Source organism: Hyla sarda, chromosome 9 (genome assembly GCF_029499605.1).
Source record: "Hyla sarda isolate aHylSar1 chromosome 9, aHylSar1.hap1, whole genome shotgun sequence".
Classification (NCBI taxonomy): domain Eukaryota; kingdom Metazoa; phylum Chordata; class Amphibia; order Anura; family Hylidae; genus Hyla; species Hyla sarda.
In genome coordinates this window covers 128,912,312-128,939,136 of record NC_079197.1, presented here as the reverse complement: position 1 = coordinate 128,939,136, position 26,825 = coordinate 128,912,312, and positions in this window count along the sequence as shown.

The window sequence follows — 26,825 nt, the reverse complement described above, 5'->3', positions numbered from 1 at the left end:
CTACCTCCAGTCTGCCCAACGGCTGAATCCTCGTCAGGCCAGGTGGTCTCTGTTCTTTGCCCGATTTAATTTTGAAATTCACTTTCGGCCTGCTGATAAAAACATTAGGGCCGATGCTCTCTCTCGTTCCTCAGATGCCTCTGAAATTGAACTCTCTCCTCAACACATCATTCCTCCTGACTGCCTGATTTCCACTTCTCCAGCCTCCATCAGGCAAACTCCTCCAGGAAAGACCTTTGTTTCTCCACGCCAACGCCTTGGGATCCTCAAATGGGGTCACTCCTCCCATCTCGCAGGTCATGCGGGCATCAAGAAATCTGTGCAACTCATCTCTCGCTTCTATTGGTGGCCGACTCTAGAGACTGATGTGGTGGACTTTGTGCGAGCCTGCACTATCTGTGCCCGGGATAAGACTCCTCGCCAGAAGCCCGCTGGTTTTCTTCATCCTCTACCTGTCCCCGAACAACCTTGGTCTCTGATTGGTATGGATTTTATTACTGACTTACCCCCATCCCATGGCAACACTGTTATTTGGGTGGTCGTTGATCGATTCTCCAAAATGGCACATTTCATCCCTCTTCCTGGTCTTCCTTCAGCGCCTCAGTTGGCTAAACAATTTTTTGTACACATTTTTCGTCTTCACGGGTTGCCTACACAGATCGTCTCGGATAGAGGCGTCCAATTTGTGTCTAAATTCTGGAGGGCTCTCTGTAAACAACTCAAGATTAAATTAAATTTTTCTTCTGCATACCATCCTCAATCCAATGGACAAGTAGAGAGAATTAACCAGATCTTGGGTGACTATTTACGACATTTTGTTTCCTCCCGCCAGGATGACTGGGCAGATCTTCTACCTTGGGCCGAATTCTCGTATAATTTCAGAATCTCTGAATCTTCCTCCAAATCTCCGTTTTTCGTGGTGTACGGCCGTCACCCTCTTCCCCCCCTCCCTACCCCCTTGCCCTCTGGTCTGCCCGCTGTGGATGAAATTTCTCGTGATCTTTCCACCATATGGAAAGAGACCCAAAATTCTCTCTTACAGGCTTCTTCTCGCATGAAGAGATTCGCAGATAAGAAAAGAAGAGCTCCTCCCATTTTTTCCCCTGGAGACAAGGTATGGCTCTCCGCTAAATATGTCCGTTTCCGTGTCCCGAGCTATAAGTTGGGACCACGCTATCTTGGTCCTTTTAAAGTTTTGTGTCAAATTAATCCTGTCTCTTACAAACTTCTTCTTCCTCCTTCTCTTCGTATCCCTAATGCCTTTCACGTCTCTCTTCTTAAACCTCTCATCCTCAACCGTTTTTCTCCTAAATCTGTTCCTCCCACTCCTGTTTCCGGCTCCTCGGACATCTTCTCTGTCAAAGAGATTTTGGCCTCTAAAAAGGTCAGGGGAAGAACTTTTTTTTTAGTGGATTGGGAGGGTTGTGGTCCAGAAGAGAGGTCCTGGGAACCTGAGGACAATATCCTGGACAAAAGTCTGATCCTCAGGTTCTCAGGCCCCAAGAAGAGGGGGAGACCCAAGGGGGGGGGTACTGTTACGCCGAGCGCTCCGGGTCCCCGCTCCTCCCCGGAGCGCTCGCTACACTTCCCTCACTGCAGCGCCCCGGTCGGTTCCACGGACCCGGGGCGCTGCGTTACTACCTCCGGCCGGGATGCGATTCGCGATGCGGGTAGCGCCCGCTCGCGATGCGCACCCCGGCTCCCGTACCTTACTCGCTCCCCGTCAGTTCTGTCCCGGCGCGCGCGGCCCCGCTCCCTAGGGCGCGCGCGCGCCGGGTCTTTGCGATTTAAAGGGCCACTGCACCGCTGATTGGTGCAGTGGTTCCAATTAGTGTTTACACCTGTGCACTTCCCTATATCACCTCACTTCCCCTTCACTCCCTCGCCGGATCTTGTTGCCCTAGTGCCAGTGAAAGCGTTCCTTGTGTGTTCCTTGCCTGTGATTCCAGACCTTCTGCCGTTGCCCCTGACTACGATCCTTGCTGCCTGCCCCGACCTTCTGCTACGTCCGACCTTGCTTCTGTCTACTCCCTTGTACCGCGCCTATCTTCAGCAGCCAGAGAGGTTGAGCCGTTGCTAGGGGATACGACCTGGTCACTACCGCCGCAGCAAGACCATCCCGCTTTGCGGCGGGCTCTGGTGAAAACCAGTAGTGACTTAGAACCGATCCTCTAGCACGGTCCACGCCAATCCCTCTCTGGCACAGAGGATCCACTACCTGCCAGCCGGCATCGTGACACCTCCGCTGGTATTTCTCATAGTATAGAGTGCTCACAGCATGCCTCCGCTGGTAATTCTCATAGTATAAAGTGCTCACAGCATGCCTTCGCTGGTATTTCTCATAGTAAAGAGTGCTCACAGCATGCCTATGCTGGTATTTCTCATAGTATAGAGTGCTCACAGCATGCCTCCGCTGGTATTTCTCATAGTAAATAGTGCTCACAGCATGCCTCTGCTGGTATTTCTCATAGTAAAGAGTGCTCACAGCATGCCTCCGCTGGTACTTCTCATAGTAAAGAGTGCTCACAGCATGCCTCCGCTGGTATTTATCATAGTAAAGAGTGCTCAAAGCATGCCTCCGCTGGTATTTATCATAGTAAAGAGTGCTCACAGCATGCCTCCTCTGGTATTTCTCATAGTAAAGAGTGCTCATAGCATGCCTCCGCTGGTATTTCTCATAGTATAGAGTGCTCACAGCATGACTCCGCTGTTATTTCTCACAGTAAAGAGTGCTCACAGCATGCCTCCGCTGGTATTTCTCATAGTATAGAGTGCTCATAGCATGCCTCCGCTGGTATTTCTCATAGTATAGAGTGCTCACAGCATGACTCCGCTGGTATTTCTCATAGTAAAGAGTGCTCACAGCATGCCTCCGCTGGTATTTCTCATAGTATAGAGTGCTCACAGTATGCCTCCGCTGCTATTTCTCATAGTAAAGAGTGCTCACAGCATGCCTCTGCTGGTATTTCTCATAGTAAAGAGTGCTCACAGCATGCCTCCGCTTGTATTTCTCATAGTAAAGAATGCTCACAGCATGCCTCCGCTGGTATTTCTCATAGTAAAGAGTGCTCACAGCATGACTCCGCTGGTATTTCTCATAGTAAAGAGTGCTCACAGCATGCCTCCGCTGGTATGTCTCACAGTATAGAGTGCTCACAGCATGCCTCCGCTGGTAATTCTCATAGTATAGAGTGCTCACAGCATGCCTCCGCTGGTATTTCTCATAGTAAAGCGTGCTCACAGCATGCCTCCGCTGGTATTTCTCATAGTATAGAGTGCTCACAGCATGCCTCCGCTGGTATTTATCATAGTAAAAAGTGCTCACAGCATGCCTCCGCTGGTATTTCTCATAGTATAGAGTGCTCACAGTATGCCTCCGCTGCTATTTCTCATAGTATAGAGTGCTCACAGCATGCCTCCGCTGGTATTTCTCATAGTAAAGAGTGCTCACAGCATGCCTCCGCTGGTATTACTCATAGTAAAGAGTGCTCACAGCATGCCTCCGCTGGTATTTCTCATAGTATAGAGTGTTCACAGCATGCCTCCGCTGGTATTTCTCATAGTATAGAGTGTTCAAAGCATGCCTCCGCTGGTATTTCTCATAGTATAGAGTGCTCACAGCATGCCTCCGCTGGTAATTCTGATAGTATAGAGTGCTCACAGCATGCCTTCGCTGGTATTTCTCAGAGTAAAGAGTGCTCACAGCATGCCTACGCTGGTATTTCTCATAGTATAGAGTGCTCACAGCATGCCTCCGCTGATATTTCTCATAGTAAAGAGTTCTCACAGCATGCCTCCGCTGGTATTTCTCATAGTAAATAGTGCTCACAGCATGCCTCTGCTGGTTTTTCTCATAGTAAAGAGTGCTCACAGCATGCCTCCGCTGGTACTTCTCATAGTATAGAGTGCTCACAGCATGCCTCCGCTGGTATTTATCATAGTAAGGAGTGCTCAAAGCATGCCTCCGCTGGTATTTCTCATAGTATAGAGTGCTCACAGCATGCCTCCGCTGGTAATTCTCATAGTATAGAGTGCTCACAACATGCCTCCGCTGGTATTTCTCATAGTATAGAGTGCTCACAGCATGCTTCTGCCTGTATTTCTCATAGTAAAGAGTGCTCACAGCATGCCTCCGCTTGTATTTCTCATAGTAAAGAGTGGTCACAGCATGCCTCCGCTGGTATTTCTCATAGTAAAGAGTGCTCACAGCATGACTCCGCTTGTATTTCTCATAGTAAAGAGTGGTCACAGCATGCCTCCGCTGGTATTTCTCATAGTAAAGAGTGCTCACAGCATGACTCCGCTGGTATTTCTCATAGTAAAGAGTGCTCACAGCATGCCTCCGCTGGTATTTCTCACGGTATAGAGTGCTCACAGCATGCCTCCGCTGGTAATTCTCATAGTATAGAGTGCTCACAGCATGCCTCCGCTGGTATTTCTCATAGTAAAGCATGCTCACAGCATGCCTCCGCTGGTATTTCTCATAGTATAGAGTGCTCACAGCATGCCTCCGCTGGTATTTATCATAGTAAAAAGTGCTCACAGCATGCCTCCGCTGGTATTTATCATAGTATAGAGTGCTCACAGCATGCCTCCGCTGGTATTTATCATAGTAAGGAGTGCTCAAAGCATGCCTCCGCTGGTATTTCTCATAGTATAGAGTGCTCACAGCATGCCTCCGCTGGTATTTCTCATAGTAAAGAGTGCTCACAGCATGCCTCCGCTGGTATTTCTCACAGTATAGAGTGCTCACAGCATGCCTCCGCTGGTAATTCTCATAGTATAGAGTGCTCACAACATGCCTCCGCTGGTATTTCTCATAGTATAGAGTGCTCACAGCATGCCTCTGCCTGTATTTCTCATAGTAAAGAGTGCTCACATTATGCCTCCGCTTGTATTTCTCATAGTAAAGAGTGCTCACAGCATGCCTCCGCTGGTATTTCTCATAGTAAAGAGTGCTCACAGCATGACTCCGCTGGTATTTCTCATAGTAAAGAGTGCTCATAGCATGCCTCCGCTGGTATTTCTCACAGTATAGAGTGCTCACAGCATGCCTCCGCTGGTAATTCTCATAGTATAGAGTGCTCACAGCATGCCTCCGCTGGTATTTCTCATAGTATAGAGTGCTCACAGCATGCCTCCGCTGGTATTTATCATAGTAAAGAGTGCTCACAGCATGCCTCCGCTGGTATTTCTCACAGTATAGAGTGCTCACAGTATGCCTCCGCTGCTATTTCTCATAGTAAAGAGTGCTCACAGCATGCCTCTGCTGATATTTCTCATAGTAAAGAGTGCTCACAGCATGCCTCCGCTTGTATTTCTCATAGTAAAGAGTGCTCACAGCATGCCTCCGCTGGTATTTCTCACAGTATAGAGTGCTCACAGCATGCCTCCGCTGGTAATTCTCATAGTATAGAGTGCTCACAGCATGCCTCCGCTGGTATTTCTCATAGTATAGAGTGCTCACAGCATGCCTCTGCTGGTATTTATCATAGTAAAGAGTGCTCACAGCATGCCTCCGCTGGTATTTCTCATAGTAAAGAGTGCTCACAGCATGCCTCCGCTGGTATTTCTCACAGTATAGAGTGCTCACAGCATGCCTCCGCTGGTAATTCTCATAGTATAGAGTGCTCACAACATGCCTCCGCTGGTATTTCTCATAGTATAGAGTGCTCACAGCATGCCTCTGCCTGTATTTCTCATAGTAAAGAGTGCTCACAGCATGCCTCCGCTTGTATTTCTCATAGTAAAGAGTGCTCACAGCATGCCTCCGCTGGTATTTCTCACAGTATAGAGTGCTCACAGCATGCCTCCGCTGGTATTTCTCATAGTAAAGAGTGCTCACAGCATGACTCCGCTGGTATTTCTCATAGTAAAGAGTGCTCACAGCATGCCTCCGCTGGTATTTCTCACAGTATAGAGTGCTCACAGCATGCCTCCGCTGGTAATTCTCATAGTATAGAGTGCCCACAGCATGCCTCTGCTGGTATTTCTCATAGTAAAGCGTGCTCACAGCATGCCTCCGCTGGTATTTCTCATAGTATAGAGTGCTCACAGCATGCCTCCGCTGGTATTTATCATAGTAAAGAGTGCTCACAGCATGCCTCCGCTGGTATTTATCATAGTAAAGAGTGCTCACAGCATGCCTCCGCTGGTATTTCTCACAGTATAGAGTGCTCACAGTATGCCTCCGCTGCTATTTCTCATAGTAAAGAGTGCTCACAGCATGCCTCTGCTGATATTTCTCATAGTAAAGAGTGCTCACAGCATGCCTCCGCTTGTATTTCTCATAGTAAAGAGTGCTCACAGCATGCCTCCGCTGGTATTTCTCATAGTAAAGAGTGCTCACAGCATGACTCCGCTGGTATTTCTCATAGTAAAGAGTGCTCACAGCATGCCTCCGCTGGTATTTCTCACAGTATAGAGTGCTCACAGCATGCCTCCGCTGGTAATTCTCATAGTATAGAGTGCTCACAGCATGCCTCCGCTGGTATTTCTCATAGTATAGAGTGCTCACAGCATGCCTCCGCTGGTATTTATCATAGTAAAGAGTGCTCACAGCATGCCTCCGCTGGTATTTCTCATAGTATAGAGTGCTCACAGTATGCCTCCGCTGCTATTTCTCATAGTATAGAGTGCTCACAGCATGCCTCGGCTGGTATTTCTCATAGTAAAGAGTGCTCACAGCATGCCTCCGCTTGTATTACTCATAGTAAAGAGTGCTCACAGCATGCCTCCGCTGGTATTTCTCATAGTATAGAGTGTTCACAGCATGCCTCCGCTGGTATTTCTCATAGTATAGAGTGTTCAAAGCATGCCTCCGCTGGTATTTCTCATAGTAAAGAGTGCTCACAGCATGCCTCCGCTGGTATTTCTCATAGTAAAGAGTGCTCACCGCATGGCTCCGCTGGTTTTTTTCATAGTATAGAGTGCTCACAGCATGCCTCCACTGGTATTTCTCATAGTATAGAGTGCTCACAGCATGCCTCCGCTGGTATTTCTCATAGTATAGAGTGCTCACAGCATGCCTCCGCTGGTATTACTCATAGTATAGAGTGCTCACAGCATGCCTCCGCTGGTATTACTCATAGTATAGGGTGCTCACAGCATGCCTCCACTGGTATAACTCATAGTAAAGAGTGCTCAGAGCATGCCTCCGCGGGTTTTTCTCATAGTAAAGAGTGCTCAGAGCAAGCCTCCGCTGGTATTTCTCATAGTAAAGAGTGCTCACAGCATGCCTCCGCTGGTATTTCTCATAGTAGATAGTGCTCACAGCATGCCTCCGCTGGTATTTCTCATAGTAAAGAGTGCTCACAGCATGCCTCCGCTGGTAATTCTCATAGTATAGAGTGCTCACAGCATGCCTCCGCTGGTAATTCTCATAGTATAGAGTGCTCACAGCATGCCTCCGCTGGTATTTCTCATAGTAAAGCGTGCTCACAGCATGCCTCCGCTGGTATTTCTCATAGTATAGAGTGCTCACAGCATGCCTCCGCTGGTATTTATCATAGTAAAGAGTGCTCACAGCATGCCTCCGCTGGTATTTCTCATAGTATAGAGTGCTCACAGTATGCCTCCGCTGCTATTTCTCATAGTATAGAGTGCTCACAGCATGCCTCCGCTGGTATTTCTCATAGTAAAGAGTGCTCACAGCATGCCTCCGCTGGTATTACTCATAGTAAAGAGTGCTCACAGCATGCCTCCGCTGGTATTTCTCATAGTATAGAGTGTTCACAGCATGCCTCCGCTGGTATTTCTCATAGTATAGAGTGTTCAAAGCATGCCTCCGCTGGTATTTCTCATAGTATAGAGTGCTCACAGCATGCCTCCGCTGGTATTTCTCATAGTATTGAGTGCTCAAAGCATGCCTCCGCTTGTATTTCTCTTAGTATAGAGTGCTCACAGCATTCCTCAGCTGGTATTTCTCATAGTAAAGAGTGCTGACAGCATGCCTCCGCTGGTATTTCTCATAGTATAGAGTGCTCACAGCATGCCTCCGCTGGTATTTCTCATAGTAAAGAGTGCTCACAACATGCCTCCGCTGGTAATTCTCATAGTAAATAGTGCTCACAGCATGCCTCTGCTGGTATTTCTCATAGTATAGAGTGCTCACAGCATGCCTCCGCTGGTACTTCTCATAGTATAGAGTGCTCACAGCATGCCTCCGCTGGTATTTATCATAGTAAAGAGTGCTCAAAGCATGCCTCAGCTGGTATTTCTCATAGTAAAGAGTGCTCACAGCATGCCTCCTCTGGTATTTCTCATAGTAAAGAGTGCTCACAGCATGCCTCCGCTGGTATTTCTCATAGTATAGAGTGCTCATAGCATGCCTCCGCTGGTATTTCTCATAGTATAGAGTGCTCACAGCATGACTCCGCTGGTATTTCTCATAGTAAAGAGTGCTCACAGCATGCCTCCGCTGGTATTTCTCATAGTATAGAGTGCTCATAGCATGCCTCCGCTGGTATTTCTCATAGTATAGAGTGCTCACAGCATGACTCCGCTGGTATTTCTCATAGTAAAGAGTGCTCACAGCATGCCTCCGCTGGTATTTCTCATAGTATAGAGTGCTCACAGCATGCCTCCGCTGGTAATTCTCATAGTATAGAGTGCTCACAGCATGCCTTCGCTGGTACTTCTCATAGTATAGAGTGCTCACAGCATGCCTCCGCTGGTTTTTATCATAGTAAAGAGTGCTCAAAGCATGCCTCCGCTGATATTTTTCATAGTAAAGAGTGCTCACAGCATGCCTCCTCTGTTATTTCTCATAGTAAAAAGTGCTCACAGCATGCCTCCGCTGGTATTTCTCATAGTATAGAGTGCTCATAGCATGCCTCCGCTGGTATTTCTCATAGTATAGAGTGCTCACAGCATGACTCCGCTGGTATTTCTCATAGTAAAGAGTGCTCACAGCATGCCTCCGCTGGTATTTCTCATAGTATAGAGTGCTCACAGCATGCCTCCGCTGGTAATTCTCATAGTATAAAGTGCTCACAGCATGCCTTCGCTGGTATTTCTCATAGTAAAGAGTGCTCACAGCATGCCTATGCTGGTATTTCTCATAGTATAGAGTGCTCACAGCATGCCTCCGCTGGTATTTCTCATAGTAAATAGTGCTCACAGCATGCCTCTGCTGGTATTTCTCATAGTAAAGAGTGCTCACAGCATGCCTCCGCTGGTACTTCTCATAGTAAAGAGTGCTCACAGCATGCCTCCGCTGGTATTTATCATAGTAAAGAGTGCTCAAAGCATGCCTCCGCTGGTATTTATCATAGTAAAGAGTGCTCACAGCATGCCTCCTCTGGTATTTCTCATAGTAAAGAGTGCTCATAGCATGCCTCCGCTGGTATTTCTCATAGTATAGAGTGCTCACAGCATGACTCCGCTGTTATTTCTCACAGTAAAGAGTGCTCACAGCATGCCTCCGCTGGTATTTCTCATAGTATAGAGTGCTCATAGCATGCCTCCGCTGGTATTTCTCATAGTATAGAGTGCTCACAGCATGACTCCGCTGGTATTTCTCATAGTAAAGAGTGCTCACAGCATGCCTCCGCTGGTATTTCTCATAGTATAGAGTGCTCACAGTATGCCTCCGCTGCTATTTCTCATAGTAAAGAGTGCTCACAGCATGCCTCTGCTGGTATTTCTCATAGTAAAGAGTGCTCACAGCATGCCTCCGCTTGTATTTCTCATAGTAAAGAATGCTCACAGCATGCCTCCGCTGGTATTTCTCATAGTAAAGAGTGCTCACAGCATGACTCCGCTGGTATTTCTCATAGTAAAGAGTGCTCACAGCATGCCTCCGCTGGTATGTCTCACAGTATAGAGTGCTCACAGCATGCCTCCGCTGGTAATTCTCATAGTATAGAGTGCTCACAGCATGCCTCCGCTGGTATTTCTCATAGTAAAGCGTGCTCACAGCATGCCTCCGCTGGTATTTCTCATAGTATAGAGTGCTCACAGCATGCCTCCGCTGGTATTTATCATAGTAAAGAGTGCTCACAGCATGCCTCCGCTGGTATTTCTCATAGTATAGAGTGCTCACAGTATGCCTCCGCTGCTATTTCTCATAGTATAGAGTGCTCACAGCATGCCTCCGCTGGTATTTCTCATAGTAAAGAGTGCTCACAGCATGCCTCCGCTGGTATTACTCATAGTAAAGAGTGCTCACAGCATGCCTCCGCTGGTATTTCTCATAGTATAGAGTGTTCACAGCATGCCTCCGCTGGTATTTCTCATAGTATAGAGTGTTCAAAGCATGCCTCCGCTGGTATTTCTCATAGTATAGAGTGCTCACAGCATGCCTCCGCTGGTAATTCTGATAGTATAGAGTGCTCACAGCATGCCTTCGCTGGTATTTCTCAGAGTAAAGAGTGCTCACAGCATGCCTACGCTGGTATTTCTCATAGTATAGAGTGCTCACAGCATGCCTCCGCTGATATTTCTCATAGTAAAGAGTTCTCACAGCATGCCTCCGCTGGTATTTCTCATAGTAAATAGTGCTCACAGCATGCCTCTGCTGGTTTTTCTCATAGTAAAGAGTGCTCACAGCATGCCTCCGCTGGTACTTCTCATAGTATAGAGTGCTCACAGCATGCCTCCGCTGGTATTTATCATAGTAAGGAGTGCTCAAAGCATGCCTCCGCTGGTATTTCTCATAGTATAGAGTGCTCACAGCATGCCTCCGCTGGTAATTCTCATAGTATAGAGTGCTCACAACATGCCTCCGCTGGTATTTCTCATAGTATAGAGTGCTCACAGCATGCTTCTGCCTGTATTTCTCATAGTAAAGAGTGCTCACAGCATGCCTCCGCTTGTATTTCTCATAGTAAAGAGTGGTCACAGCATGCCTCCGCTGGTATTTCTCATAGTAAAGAGTGCTCACAGCATGACTCCGCTTGTATTTCTCATAGTAAAGAGTGGTCACAGCATGCCTCCGCTGGTATTTCTCATAGTAAAGAGTGCTCACAGCATGACTCCGCTGGTATTTCTCATAGTAAAGAGTGCTCACAGCATGCCTCCGCTGGTATTTCTCACAGTATAGAGTGCTCACAGCATGCCTCCGCTGGTAATTCTCATAGTATAGAGTGCTCACAGCATGCCTCCGCTGGTATTTCTCATAGTAAAGCATGCTCACAGCATGCCTCCGCTGGTATTTCTCATAGTATAGAGTGCTCACAGCATGCCTCCGCTGGTATTTATCATAGTAAAAAGTGCTCACAGCATGCCTCCGCTGGTATTTATCATAGTATAGAGTGCTCACAGCATGCCTCCGCTGGTATTTATCATAGTAAGGAGTGCTCAAAGCATGCCTCCGCTGGTATTTCTCATAGTATAGAGTGCTCACAGCATGCCTCCGCTGGTATTTCTCATAGTAAAGAGTGCTCACAGCATGCCTCCGCTGGTATTTCTCACAGTATAGAGTGCTCACAGCATGCCTCCGCTGGTAATTCTCATAGTATAGAGTGCTCACAACATGCCTCCGCTGGTATTTCTCATAGTATAGAGTGCTCACAGCATGCCTCTGCCTGTATTTCTCATAGTAAAGAGTGCTCACATTATGCCTCCGCTTGTATTTCTCATAGTAAAGAGTGCTCACAGCATGCCTCCGCTGGTATTTCTCATAGTAAAGAGTGCTCACAGCATGACTCCGCTGGTATTTCTCATAGTAAAGAGTGCTCATAGCATGCCTCCGCTGGTATTTCTCACAGTATAGAGTGCTCACAGCATGCCTCCGCTGGTAATTCTCATAGTATAGAGTGCTCACAGCATGCCTCCGCTGGTATTTCTCATAGTATAGAGGGCTCACAGCATGCCTCCGCTGGTATTTATCATAGTAAAGAGTGCTCACAGCATGCCTCTGCTGGTATTTCTCATAGTAAAGAGTGCTCACAGCATGCCTCCGCTTGTATTTCTCATAGTAAAGAGTGCTAACAGCATGCCTCCGCTGGTATTTCTCATAGTAAAGTGTGCTCACAGCATGACTCCGCTGGTATTTCTCATAGTAATGAGTGCTCATAGCATGCCTCCGCTGGTATTTCTCACAGTATAGAGTGCTCACAGCATGCCTCCGCTGGTAATTCTCATAGTATAGAGTGCTCACAGCATGCCTCCGCTGGTATTTCTCATAGTATAGAGTGCTCACAGCATGCCTCTGCTGGTATTTATCATAGTAAAGAGTGCTCACAGCATGCCTCCGCTGGTATTTCTCATAGTAAAGAGTGCTCACAGCATGCCTCCGCTGGTATTTCTCACAGTATAGAGTGCTCACAGCATGCCTCCGCTGGTAATTCTCATAGTATAGAGTGCTCACAACATGCCTCCGCTGGTATTTCTCATAGTATAGAGTGCTCACAGCATGCCTCTGCCTGTATTTCTCATAGTAAAGAGTGCTCACAGCATGCCTCCGCTTGTATTTCTCATAGTAAAGAGTGCTCACAGCATGCCTCCGCTGGTATTTCTCACAGTATAGAGTGCTCACAGCATGCCTCCGCTGGTATTTCTCATAGTAAAGAGTGCTCACAGCATGACTCCGCTGGTATTTCTCATAGTAAAGAGTGCTCACAGCATGCCTCCGCTGGTATTTCTCACAGTATAGAGTGCTCACAGCATGCCTCCGCTGGTAATTCTCATAGTATAGAGTGCCCACAGCATGCCTCTGCTGGTATTTCTCATAGTAAAGCGTGCTCACAGCATGCCTCCGCTGGTATTTCTCATAGTATAGAGTGCTCACAGCATGCCTCCGCTGGTATTTATCATAGTAAAGAGTGCTCACAGCATGCCTCCGCTGGTATTTATCATAGTAAAGAGTGCTCACAGCATGCCTCCGCTGGTATTTCTCACAGTATAGAGTGCTCACAGTATGCCTCCGCTGCTATTTCTCATAGTAAAGAGTGCTCACAGCATGCCTCTGCTGATATTTCTCATAGTAAAGAGTGCTCACAGCATGCCTCCGCTTGTATTTCTCATAGTAAAGAGTGCTCACAGCATGCCTCCGCTGGTATTTCTCATAGTAAAGAGTGCTCACAGCATGACTCCGCTGGTATTTCTCATAGTAAAGAGTGCTCACAGCATGCCTCCGCTGGTATTTCTCACAGTATAGAGTGCTCACAGCATGCCTCCGCTGGTAATTCTCATAGTATAGAGTGCTCACAGCATGCCTCCGCTGGTATTTCTCATAGTATAGAGTGCTCACAGCATGCCTCCGCTGGTATTTATCATAGTAAAGAGTGCTCACAGCATGCCTCCGCTGGTATTTCTCATAGTATAGAGTGCTCACAGTATGCCTCCGCTGCTATTTCTCATAGTATAGAGTGCTCACAGCATGCCTCGGCTGGTATTTCTCATAGTAAAGAGTGCTCACAGCATGCCTCCGCTTGTATTACTCATAGTAAAGAGTGCTCACAGCATGCCTCCGCTGGTATTTCTCATAGTATAGAGTGTTCACAGCATGCCTCCGCTGGTATTTCTCATAGTATAGAGTGTTCAAAGCATGCCTCCGCTGGTATTTCTCATAGTAAAGAGTGCTCACAGCATGCCTCCGCTGGTATTTCTCATAGTAAAGAGTGCTCACCGCATGGCTCCGCTGGTTTTTTTCATAGTATAGAGTGCTCACAGCATGCCTCCACTGGTATTTCTCATAGTATAGAGTGCTCACAGCATGCCTCCGCTGGTATTTCTCATAGTATAGAGTGCTCACAGCATGCCTCCGCTGGTATTACTCATAGTATAGAGTGCTCACAGCATGCCTCCGCTGGTATTACTCATAGTATAGGGTGCTCACAGCATGCCTCCACTGGTATAACTCATAGTAAAGAGTGCTCAGAGCATGCCTCCGCGGGTTTTTCTCATAGTAAAGAGTGCTCAGAGCAAGCCTCCGCTGGTATTTCTCATAGTAAAGAGTGCTCACAGCATGCCTCCGCTGGTATTTCTCATAGTAGATAGTGCTCACAGCATGCCTCCGCTGGTATTTCTCATAGTAAAGAGTGCTCACAGCATGCCTCCGCTGGTAATTCTCATAGTATAGAGTGCTCACAGCATGCCTCCGCTGGTAATTCTCATAGTATAGAGTGCTCACAGCATGCCTCCGCTGGTATTTCTCATAGTAAAGCGTGCTCACAGCATGCCTCCGCTGGTATTTCTCATAGTATAGAGTGCTCACAGCATGCCTCCGCTGGTATTTATCATAGTAAAGAGTGCTCACAGCATGCCTCCGCTGGTATTTCTCATAGTATAGAGTGCTCACAGTATGCCTCCGCTGCTATTTCTCATAGTATAGAGTGCTCACAGCATGCCTCCGCTGGTATTTCTCATAGTAAAGAGTGCTCACAGCATGCCTCCGCTGGTATTACTCATAGTAAAGAGTGCTCACAGCATGCCTCCGCTGGTATTTCTCATAGTATAGAGTGTTCACAGCATGCCTCCGCTGGTATTTCTCATAGTATAGAGTGTTCAAAGCATGCCTCCGCTGGTATTTCTCATAGTATAGAGTGCTCACAGCATGCCTCCGCTGGTATTTCTCATAGTATTGAGTGCTCAAAGCATGCCTCCGCTTGTATTTCTCTTAGTATAGAGTGCTCACAGCATTCCTCAGCTGGTATTTCTCATAGTAAAGAGTGCTGACAGCATGCCTCCGCTGGTATTTCTCATAGTATAGAGTGCTCACAGCATGCCTCCGCTGGTATTTCTCATAGTAAAGAGTGCTCACAACATGCCTCCGCTGGTAATTCTCATAGTAAATAGTGCTCACAGCATGCCTCTGCTGGTATTTCTCATAGTATAGAGTGCTCACAGCATGCCTCCGCTGGTACTTCTCATAGTATAGAGTGCTCACAGCATGCCTCCGCTGGTATTTATCATAGTAAAGAGTGCTCAAAGCATGCCTCAGCTGGTATTTCTCATAGTAAAGAGTGCTCACAGCATGCCTCCTCTGGTATTTCTCATAGTAAAGAGTGCTCACAGCATGCCTCCGCTGGTATTTCTCATAGTATAGAGTGCTCATAGCATGCCTCCGCTGGTATTTCTCATAGTATAGAGTGCTCACAGCATGACTCCGCTGGTATTTCTCATAGTAAAGAGTGCTCACAGCATGCCTCCGCTGGTATTTCTCATAGTATAGAGTGCTCATAGCATGCCTCCGCTGGTATTTCTCATAGTATAGAGTGCTCACAGCATGACTCCGCTGGTATTTCTCATAGTAAAGAGTGCTCACAGCATGCCTCCGCTGGTATTTCTCATAGTATAGAGTGCTCACAGCATGCCTCCGCTGGTAATTCTCATAGTATAGAGTGCTCACAGCATGCCTTCGCTGGTACTTCTCATAGTATAGATTGCTCACAGCATGCCTCCGCTGGTTTTTATCATAGTAAAGAGTGCTCAAAGCATGCCTCCGCTGATATTTTTCATAGTAAAGAGTGCTCACAGCATGCCTCCTCTGTTATTTCTCATAGTAAAAAGTGCTCACAGCATGCCTCCGCTGGTATTTCTCATAGTATAGAGTGCTCATAGCATGCCTCCGCTGGTATTTCTCATAGTATAGAGTGCTCACAGCATGACTCCGCTGGTATTTCTCATAGTAAAGAGTGCTCACAGCATGCCTCCGCTGGTATTTCTCATAGTATAGAGTGCTCACAGCATGCCTCCGCTGGTAATTCTCATAGTATAAAGTGCTCACAGCATGCCTTCGCTGGTATTTCTCATAGTAAAGAGTGCTCACAGCATGCCTATGCTGGTATTTCTCATAGTATAGAGTGCTCACAGCATGCCTCCGCTGGTATTTCTCATAGTAAATAGTGCTCACAGCATGCCTCTGCTGGTATTTCTCATAGTAAAGAGTGCTCACAGCATGCCTCCGCTGGTACTTCTCATAGTAAAGAGTGCTCACAGCATGCCTCCGCTGGTATTTATCATAGTAAAGAGTGCTCAAAGCATGCCTCCGCTGGTATTTATCATAGTAAAGAGTGCTCACAGCATGCCTCCTCTGGTATTTCTCATAGTAAAGAGTGCTCATAGCATGCCTCCGCTGGTATTTCTCATAGTATAGAGTGCTCACAGCATGACTCCGCTGTTATTTCTCACAGTAAAGAGTGCTCACAGCATGCCTCCGCTGGTATTTCTCATAGTATAGAGTGCTCATAGCATGCCTCCGCTGGTATTTCTCATAGTATAGAGTGCTCACAGCATGACTCCGCTGGTATTTCTCATAGTAAAGAGTGCTCACAGCATGCCTCCGCTGGTATTTCTCATAGTATAGAGTGCTCACAGTATGCCTCCGCTGCTATTTCTCATAGTAAAGAGTGCTCACAGCATGCCTCTGCTGGTATTTCTCATAGTAAAGAGTGCTCACAGCATGCCTCCGCTTGTATTTCTCATAGTAAAGAATGCTCACAGCATGCCTCCGCTGGTATTTCTCATAGTAAAGAGTGCTCACAGCATGACTCCGCTGGTATTTCTCATAGTAAAGAGTGCTCACAGCATGCCTCCGCTGGTATGTCTCACAGTATAGAGTGCTCACAGCATGCCTCCGCTGGTAATTCTCATAGTATAGAGTGCTCACAGCATGCCTCCGCTGGTATTTCTCATAGTAAAGCGTGCTCACAGCATGCCTCCGCTGGTATTTCTCATAGTATAGAGTGCTCACAGCATGCCTCCGCTGGTATTTATCATAGTAAAGAGTGCTCACAGCATGCCTCCGCTGGTATTTCTCATAGTATAGAGTGCTCACAGTATGCCTCCGCTGCTATTTCTCATAGTATAGAGTGCTCACAGCATGCCTCCGCTGGTATTTCTCATAGTAAAGAGTGCTCACAGCATGCCTCCGCTGGTATTACTCATAGTAAAGAGTGCTCACAGCATGCCTCCGCTGGTATTTCTCATAGTATAGAGTGTTCACAGCATGCCTCCGCTGGTATTTCTCATAGTATAGAGTGTTCAAAGCATGCCTCCGCTGGTATTTCTCATAGTATAGAGTGCTCACAGCATGCCTCCGCTGGTAATTCTGATAGTATAGAGTGCTCACAGCATGCCTTCGCTGGTATTTCTCAGAGTAAAGAGTGCTCACAGCATGCCTACGCTGGTATTTCTCATAGTATAGAGTGCTCACAGCATGCCTCCGCTGATATTTCTCATAGTAAAGAGTTCTCACAGCATGCCTCCGCTGGTATTTCTCATAGTAAATAGTGCTCACAGCATGCCTACGCTGGTATTTCTCATAGTATAGAGTGCTCACAGCATGCCTCCGCTGATATTTCTCATAGTAAAGAGTTCTCACAGCATGCCTCCGCTGGTATTTCTCATAGTAAATAGTGCTCACAGCATGCCTCTGCTGGTTTTTCTCATAGTAAAGAGTGCTCACAGCATGCCTCCGCTGGTACTTCTCATAGTATAGAGTGCTCACAGCATGCCTCCGCTGGTATTTATCATAGTAAGGAGTGCTCAAAGCATGCCTCCGCTGGTATTTCTCATAGTATAGAGTGCTCACAGCATGCCTCCGCTGGTAATTCTCATAGTATAGAGTGCTCACAACATGCCTCCGCTGGTATTTCTCATAGTATAGAGTGCTCACAGCATGCTTCTGCCTGTATTTCTCATAGTAAAGAGTGCTCACAGCATGCCTCCGCTTGTATTTCTCATAGTAAAGAGTGGTCACAGCATGCCTCCGCTGGTATTTCTCATAGTAAAGAGTGCTCACAGCATGACTCCGCTTGTATTTCTCATAGTAAAGAGTGGTCACAGCATGCCTCCGCTGGTATTTCTCATAGTAAAGAGTGCTCACAGCATGACTCCGCTGGTATTTCTCATAGTAAAGAGTGCTCACAGCATGCCTCCGCTGGTATTTCTCACAGTATAGAGTGCTCACAGCATGCCTCCGCTGGTAATTCTCATAGTATAGAGTGCTCACAGCATGCCTCCGCTGGTATTTCTCATAGTAAAGCATGCTCACAGCATGCCTCCGCTGGTATTTCTCATAGTATAGAGTGCTCACAGCATGCCTCCGCTGGTATTTATCATAGTAAAAAGTGCTCACAGCATGCCTCCGCTGGTATTTATCATAGTATAGAGTGCTCACAGCATGCCTCCGCTGGTATTTATCATAGTAAGGAGTGTTCAAAGCATGCCTCCGCTGGTATTTCTCATAGTATAGAGTGCTCACAGCATGCCTCCGCTGGTATTTCTCATAGTAAAGAGTGCTCACAGCATGCCTCCGCTGGTATTTCTCACAGTATAGAGTGCTCACAGCATGCCTCCGCTGGTAATTCTCATAGTATAGAGTGCTCACAACATGCCTCCGCTGGTATTTCTCATAGTATAGAGTGCTCACAGCATGCCTCTGCCTGTATTTCTCATAGTAAAGAGTGCTCACATTATGCCTCCGCTTGTATTTCTCATAGTAAAGAGTGCTCACAGCATGCCTCCGCTGGTATTTCTCATAGTAAAGAGTGCTCACAGCATGACTCCGCTGGTATTTCTCATAGTAAAGAGTGCTCATAGCATGCCTCCGCTGGTATTTCTCACAGTATAGAGTGCTCACAGCATGCCTCCGCTGGTAATTCTCATAGTATAGAGTGCTCACAGCATGCCTCCGCTGGTATTTCTCATAGTATAGAGGGCTCACAGCATGCCTCCGCTGGTATTTATCATAGTAAAGAGTGCTCACAGCATGCCTCTGCTGGTATTTCTCATAGTAAAGAGTGCTCACAGCATGCCTCCGCTTGTATTTCTCATAGTAAAGAGTGCTAACAGCATGCCTCCGCTGGTATTTCTCATAGTAAAGTGTGCTCACAGCATGACTCCGCTGGTATTTCTCATAGTAATGAGTGCTCATAGCATGCCTCCGCTGGTATTTCTCACAGTATAGAGTGCTCACAGCATGCCTCCGCTGGTAATTCTCATAGTATAGAGTGCTCACAGCATGCCTCCGCTGGTATTTCTCATAGTATAGAGTGCTCACAGCATGCCTCTGCTGGTATTTATCATAGTAAAGAGTGCTCACAGCATGCCTCCGCTGGTATTTCTCATAGTAAAGAGTGCTCACAGCATGCCTCCGCTGGTATTTCTCACAGTATAGAGTGCTCACAGCATGCCTCCGCTGGTAATTCTCATAGTATAGAGTGCTCACAACATGCCTCCGCTGGTATTTCTCATAGTATAGAGTGCTCACAGCATGCCTCTGCCTGTATTTCTCATAGTAAAGAGTGCTCACAGCATGCCTCCGCTTGTATTTCTCATAGTAAAGAGTGCTCACAGCATGCCTCCGCTGGTATTTCTCACAGTATAGAGTGCTCACAGCATGCCTCCGCTGGTATTTCTCATAGTAAAGAGTGCTCACAGCATGACTCCGCTGGTATTTCTCATAGTAAAGAGTGCTCACAGCATGCCTCCGCTGGTATTTCTCACAGTATAGAGTGCTCACAGCATGCCTCCGCTGGTAATTCTCATAGTATAGAGTGCCCACAGCATGCCTCTGCTGGTATTTCTCATAGTAAAGCGTGCTCACAGCATGCCTCCGCTGGTATTTCTCATAGTATAGAGTGCTCACAGCATGCCTCCGCTGGTATTTATCATAGTAAAGAGTGCTCACAGCATGCCTCCGCTGGTATTTATCATAGTAAAGAGTGCTCACAGCATGCCTCCGCTGGTATTTCTCACAGTATAGAGTGCTCACAGTATGCCTCCGCTGCTATTTCTCATAGTAAAGAGTGCTCACAGCATGCCTCTGCTGATATTTCTCATAGTAAAGAGTGCTCACAGCATGCCTCCGCTTGTATTTCTCATAGTAAAGAGTGCTCACAGCATGCCTCCGCTGGTATTTCTCATAGTAAAGAGTGCTCACAGCATGACTCCGCTGGTATTTCTCATAGTAAAGAGTGCTCACAGCATGCCTCCGCTGGTATTTCTCACAGTATAGAGTGCTCACAGCATGCCTCCGCTGGTAATTCTCATAGTATAGAGTGCTCACAGCATGCCTCCGCTGGTATTTCTCATAGTATAGAGTGCTCACAGCATGCCTCCGCTGGTATTTATCATAGTAAAGAGTGCTCACAGCATGCCTCCGCTGGTATTTCTCATAGTATAGAGTGCTCACAGTATGCCTCCGCTGCTATTTCTCATAGTATAGAGTGCTCACAGCATGCCTCGGCTGGTATTTCTCATAGTAAAGAGTGCTCACAGCATGCCTCCGCTTGTATTACTCATAGTAAAGAGTGCTCACAGCATGCCTCCGCTGGTATTTCTCATAGTATAGAGTGTTCACAGCATGCCTCCGCTGGTATTTCTCATAGTATAGAGTGTTCAAAGCATGCCTCCGCTGGTATTTCTCATAGTAAAGAGTGCTCACAGCATGCCTCCGCTGGTATTTCTCATAGTAAAGAGTGCTCACCGCATGGCTCCGCTGGTTTTTTTCATAGTATAGAGTGCTCACAGCATGCCTCCGCTGGTATTTCTCATAGTATAGAGTGCTCACAGCATGCCTCCGCTGGTATTTCTCATAGTATAGAGTGCTCACAGCATGCCTCCGCTGGTATTACTCATAGTATAGAGTGCTCACAGCATGCCTCCGCTGGTATTACTCATAGTATAGGGTGCTCACAGCATGCCTCCACTGGTATTACTCATAGTAAAGAGTGCTCAGAGCATGCCTCCGCGGGTTTTTCTCATAGTAAAGAGTGCTCAGAGCATGCCTCCGCTGGTATTTCTCATAGTAAAGAGTGCTCACAGCATGCCTCCGCTGGTATTTCTCATAGTAGATAGTGCTCACAGCATGCCTCCGCTGGTATTTCTCATAGTAAAGAGTGCTCACAGCATGCCTCCGCTGGTAATTCTCATAGTATAGAGTGCTCACAGCATGCCTCCGCTGGTAATTCTCATAGTATAGAGTGCTCACAGCATGCCTCCGCTGGTATTTCTCATAGTAAAGCGTGCTCACAGCATGCCTCCGCTGGTATTTCTCATAGTATAGAGTGCTCACAGCATGCCTCCGCTGGTATTTATCATAGTAAAGAGTGCTCACAGCATGCCTCCGCTGGTATTTCTCATAGTATAGAGTGCTCACAGTATGCCTCCGCTGCTATTTCTCATAGTATAGAGTGCTCACAGCATGCCTCCGCTGGTATTTCTCATAGTAAAGAGTGCTCACAGCATGCCTCCGCTGGTATTACTCATAGTAAAGAGTGCTCACAGCATGCCTCCGCTGGTATTTCTCATAGTATAGAGTGTTCACAGCATGCCTCCGCTGGTATTTCTCATAGTATAGAGTGTTCAAAGCATGCCTCCGCTGGTATTTCTCATAGTATAGAGTGCTCACAGCATGCCTCCGCTGGTAATTCTGATAGTATAGAGTGCTCACAGCATGCCTTCGCTGGTATTTCTCAGAGTAAAGAGTGCTCACAGCATGCCTACGCTGGTATTTCTCATAGTATAGAGTGCTCACAGCATGCCTCCGCTGATATTTCTCATAGTAAAGAGTTCTCACAGCATGCCTCCGCTGGTATTTCTCATAGTAAATAGTGCTCACAGCATGCCTCTGCTGGTTTTTCTCATAGTAAAGAGTGCTCACAGCATGCCTCCGCTGGTACTTCTCATAGTATAGAGTGCTCACAGCATGCCTCCGCTGGTATTTATCATAGTAAGGAGTGCTCAAAGCATGCCTCCGCTGGTATTTCTCATAGTATAGAGTGCTCACAGCATGCCTCCGCTGGTAATTCTCATAGTATAGAGTGCTCACAACATGCCTCCGCTGGTATTTCTCATAGTATAGAGTGCTCACAGCATGCCTCTGCCTGTATTTCTCATAGTAAAGAGTGCTCACAGCATGCCTCCGCTTGTATTTCTCATAGTAAAGAGTGGTCACAGCATGCCTCCGCTGGTATTTCTCATAGTAAAGAGTGCTCACAGCATGACTCCGCTTGTATTTCTCATAGTAAAGAGTGGTCACAGCATGCCTCCGCTGGTATTTCTCATAGTAAAGAGTGCTCACAGCATGCCTCCGCTGGTATTTCTCACAGTATAGAGTGCTCACAGCATGCCTCCGCTGGTATTTCTCACAGTATAGAGTGCTCACAGCATGCCTCCGCTGGTAATTCTCATAGTATAGAGTGCTCACAGCATGCCTCCGCTGGTATTTCTCATAGTAAAGCATGCTCACAGCATGCCTCCGCTGGTATTTCTCATAGTATAGAGTGCTCACAGCATGCCTCCGCTGGTATTTATCATAGTAAAGAGTGCTCACAGCATGCCTCCGCTGGTATTTATCATAGTATAGAGTGCTCACAGCATGCCTCCGCTGGTATTTATCATAGTAAGGAGTGCTCAAAGCATGCCTCCGCTGGTATTTCTCATAGTATAGAGTGCTCACAGCATGCCTCCGCTGGTATTTCTCACAGTATAGAGTGCTCACAGCATGCCTCCGCTGGTAATTCTCATAGTATAGAGTGCTCACAACATGCCTCCGCTGGTATTTCTCATAGTATAGAGTGCTCACAGCATGCCTCTGCCTGTATTTCTCATAGTAAAGAGTGCTCACAGCATGCCTCCGCTTGTATTTCTCATAGTAAAGAGTGCTCACAGCATGCCTCCGCTGGTATTTCTCATAGTAAAGAGTGCTCACAGCATGACTCCGCTGGTATTTCTCATAGTAAAGAGTGCTCATAGCATGCCTCCGCTGGTATTTCTCACAGTATAGAGTGCTCACAGCATGCCTCCTCTGGTAATTCTCATAGTATAGAGTGCTCACAGCATGCCTCCGCTGGTATTTCTCATAGTATAGAGTGCTCACAGCATGCCTCCGCTGGTATTTATCATAGTAAAGAGTGCTCACAGCATGCCTCTGCTGGTATTTCTCATAGTAAAGAGTGCTCACAGCATGCCTCCGCTTGTATTTCTCATAGTAAAGAGTGCTCACAGCATGCCTCCGCTGGTATTTCTCATAGTAAAGAGTGCTCACAGCATGACTCCGCTGGTATTTCTCATAGTAAAGAGTGCTCATAGCATGCCTCCGCTGGTATTTCTCACAGTATAGAGTGCTCACAGCATGCCTCCGCTGGTAATTCTCATAGTATAGAGTGCTCACAGCATGCCTCCGCTGGTATTTCTCATAGTATAGAGTGCTCACAGCATGCCTCTGCTGGTATTTATCATAGTAAAGAGTGCTCACAGCATGCCTCCGCTGGTATTTCTCATAGTAAAGAGTGCTCACAGCATGCCTCCGCTGGTATTTCTCACAGTATAGAGTGCTCACAGCATGCCTCCGCTGGTAATTCTCATAGTATAGAGTGCTCACAACATGCCTCCGCTGGTATTTCTCATAATATAGAGTGCTCACAGCATGCCTCTGCCTGTATTTCTCATAGTAAAGAGTGCTCACAGCATGCCTCCGCTTGTATTTCTCATAGTAAAGAGTGCTCACAGCATGCCTCCGCTGGTATTTCTCACAGTATAGAGTGCTCACAGCATGCCTCCGCTGGTATTTCTCATAGTAAAGAGTGCTCACAGCATGACTCCGCTGGTATTTCTCATAGTAAAGAGTGCTCACAGCATGCCTCCGCTGGTATTTCTCACAGTATAGAGTGCTCACAGCATGCCTCCGCTGGTAATTCTCATAGTATAGAGTGCCCACAGCATGCCTCTGCTGGTATTTCTCATAGTAAAGCGTGCTCACAGCATGCCTCCGCTGGTATTTCTCATAGTATAGAGTGCTCACAGCATGCCTCCGCTGGTATTTATCATAGTAAAGAGTGCTCACAGCATGCCTCCGCTGGTATTTATCATAGTAAAGAGTGCTCACAGCATGCCTCCGCTGGTATTTCTCATAGTAAAGAGTGCTCACAGCATGCCTCTGCTGATATTTCTCATAGTAAAGAGTGCTCACAGCATGCCTCCGCTTGTATTTCTCATAGAAAAGAGTGCTCACAGCATGCCTCCGCTGGTATTTCTCATAGTAAAGAGTGCTCACAGCATGACTCCGCTGGTATTTCTCATAGTAAAGAGTGCTCACAGCATGCCTCCGCTGGTATTTCTCACAGTATAGAGTGCTCACAGCATGCCTCCGCTGGTAATTCTCATAGTATAGAGTGCTCACAGCATGCCTCCGCTGGTATTTCTCATAGTATAGAGTGCTCACAGCATGCCTCCGCTGGTATTTATCATAGTAAAGAGTGCTCACAGCATGCCTCCGCTGGTATTTCTCATAGTATAGAGTGCTCACAGTATGCCTCCGCTGCTATTTCTCATAGTATAGAGTGCTCACAGCATGCCTCCGCTGGTATTTCTCATAGTAAAGAGTGCTCACAGCATGCCTCCGCTTGTATTACTCATAGTAAAGAGTGCTCACAGCATGCCTCCGCTGGTATTTCTCATAGTATAGAGTGTTCACAGCATGCCTCCGCTGGTATTTCTCATAGTATAGAGTGTTCAAAGCATGCCTCCGCTGGTATTTCTCATAGTAAAGAGTGCTCACAGCATGCCTCCGCTGGTATTTCTCATAGTAAAGAGTGCTCACCGCATGGCTCCGCTGGTTTTTTTCATAGTATAGAGTGCTCACAGCATGCCTCCGCTGGTATTTCTCATAGTATAGAGTGCTCACAGCATGCCTCCGCTGGTATTTCTCATAGTATAGAGTGCTCACAGCATGCCTCCGCTGGTATTACTCATAGTATAGAGTGCTCACAGCATGCCTCCGCTGGTATTACTCATAGTATAGGGTGCTCACAGCATGCCTCCACTGGTATTACTCATAGTAAAGAGTGCTCAGAGCATGCCTCCGCGGGTTTTTCTCATAGTAAAGAGTGCTCAGAGCATGCCTCCGCTGGTATTTCTCATAGTAAAGAGTGCTCACAGCATGCCTCCGCTGGTATTTCTCATAGTAGATAGTGCTCACAGCATGCCTCCGCTGGTATTTCTCATAGTAAAGAGTGCTCACAGCATGCCTCCGCTGGTATATCTCATAGTATTGAGTGCTCACAGCATGCCTCCGCTGGTATTTCTCATAGCATAGAGTGCTCACAGCATGCCTCCGCTGGTATTTCTCATAGTAAAGAGTGCTCAAAGCATGCCTCCGCTGGTATTTCTCATAGTATAGAGCAGTGATTCCCAACCGCGGTGCCGCGGCACACGTGTGTGCGGTTCAGCACTGCCCGTGGTGCCGCGGGATTTTGCCGTGATTTTTTTATTTTTTATTATTATTATTTTTTTAAATGTCCCGCCCCGGCCTGACGGCGCAGGGGGGAAGGGAAGTCTGCGTGCGCACTGTGCGCACAGCGTCCCCCTGCATCTCCTCCCGTCTCCTGTGTTCCGCTCCGTCTCCCGCGTCCCCCGTGTTCCCCCCCTCCTTCCTCCTCTGTTCCCTGTGTCCCCCGCGTCCCCCTCCTTCACCCTCCGTCCCCCTCTCCCTTACGGCGCAGGGAGCCGAAAATGGGTCCCTGCCTGGGGCGGAACGAGCTGCACCTGCGCCGGACTCCCGTGCCTGCTGTGGAACTGCAAGCTGCGCGGGCCGGCTTGCTTAAGGTACCGTACCCTTTCCACCCCTCTGTTCACCTTCTCAACCCTGTCTAAACTCCCGCCGTCACCCAGGTCCACCCTCTGTCCCCCCCCTGTCAGCCATGTCTGCCTACCCCTGTCACCCCCCCCCCCCCCGTCAGCCATGTCCGCCTTGTCCACCTCCCTGTCCATCTCTATCACCCTTCCCCCCCCCCTGTCACCCATGTAATCCCACCCAGTCACCCATGTAATCCCACCCAGTCACCCATGTAATCCCACCCAGTCACCCATGTAATCCCACCCAGTCACCCATGTAATGCCACCCAGTTACCCATGTAATGCCACCCAGTCACCCATGTAATGCCACCCAGTCACCCATGTCCACCCTCCCCCTGTCACCCATGTCCACCCTCCCCCTGTCACCCATGTCCACCCTCCCCCTGTCACCCATGTCCACCCTCCCCCTGTCACCCATGTCCACCCTCCCCCTGTCACCCATGTCCACCCTCCCCCTGTCACCCATGTCCACCCTCCCCCTGTCACCCATGTCCACCCTCCCCCTGTCACCCATGTCCACCCTCCCCGTCACCCATGTCCACCCTCCCCGTCACCCATGTCCACCCTCCCCGTCACTCATGTCCACCCCCTCTCACACATGTCCCCCCACCTATCATCCCCGTCACCCATTTCCACCCTCCTGTCATCCATGTCTGCCTTGTCCACTCCCCAGTCTACCCTGTCACCCATGTCCACCCTCCCTGTCACCCATGTTCACCTTCATGTCACCCATGTCCACCCCCTCTCACACATGTCCCCCCCACCTATCATCCCAGTCACCCATGTCCACCTCCCCTCTCACCCATGTCCACCCTCCTGTCATCCATGTCTGCCTTGTCCACTCCCCTGTCCATCTCTGTCACTCATGTTTACCCCCGTAGTCTACCCTGTCACCCATGTCCACCCTCCTGTTCACCCATCTGTCCCTTTGTCACCCCAGTCCACCCCTCTCTGTCACTCCTGTCCCTCTTTTACCCCCATGTCCACCCCTCTGACCCCCTGTCACCCATGTCCACCCTCCCCGTCACCCATGTCCACCCTCCCCGTCACTCATGTCCACCCCCTCTCACTCATGTCCACCCCCCTGTCACCCATGTCCACCCTCCCTGTCACCCATGTCCACCCTCCCTGTCACTCATGTCCACCCTCCCCGTCACTCATGTCCACCCCCTCTCACACATGTCCCCCCACCTGTCATCCCCGTCACCCATGTCCACCCCCTCTCACACATGTCCCCCCACCTGTCATCCCCGTCACCCATGTCCACCTCCCCTCTCACCCATGTCCACCCTCCTGTC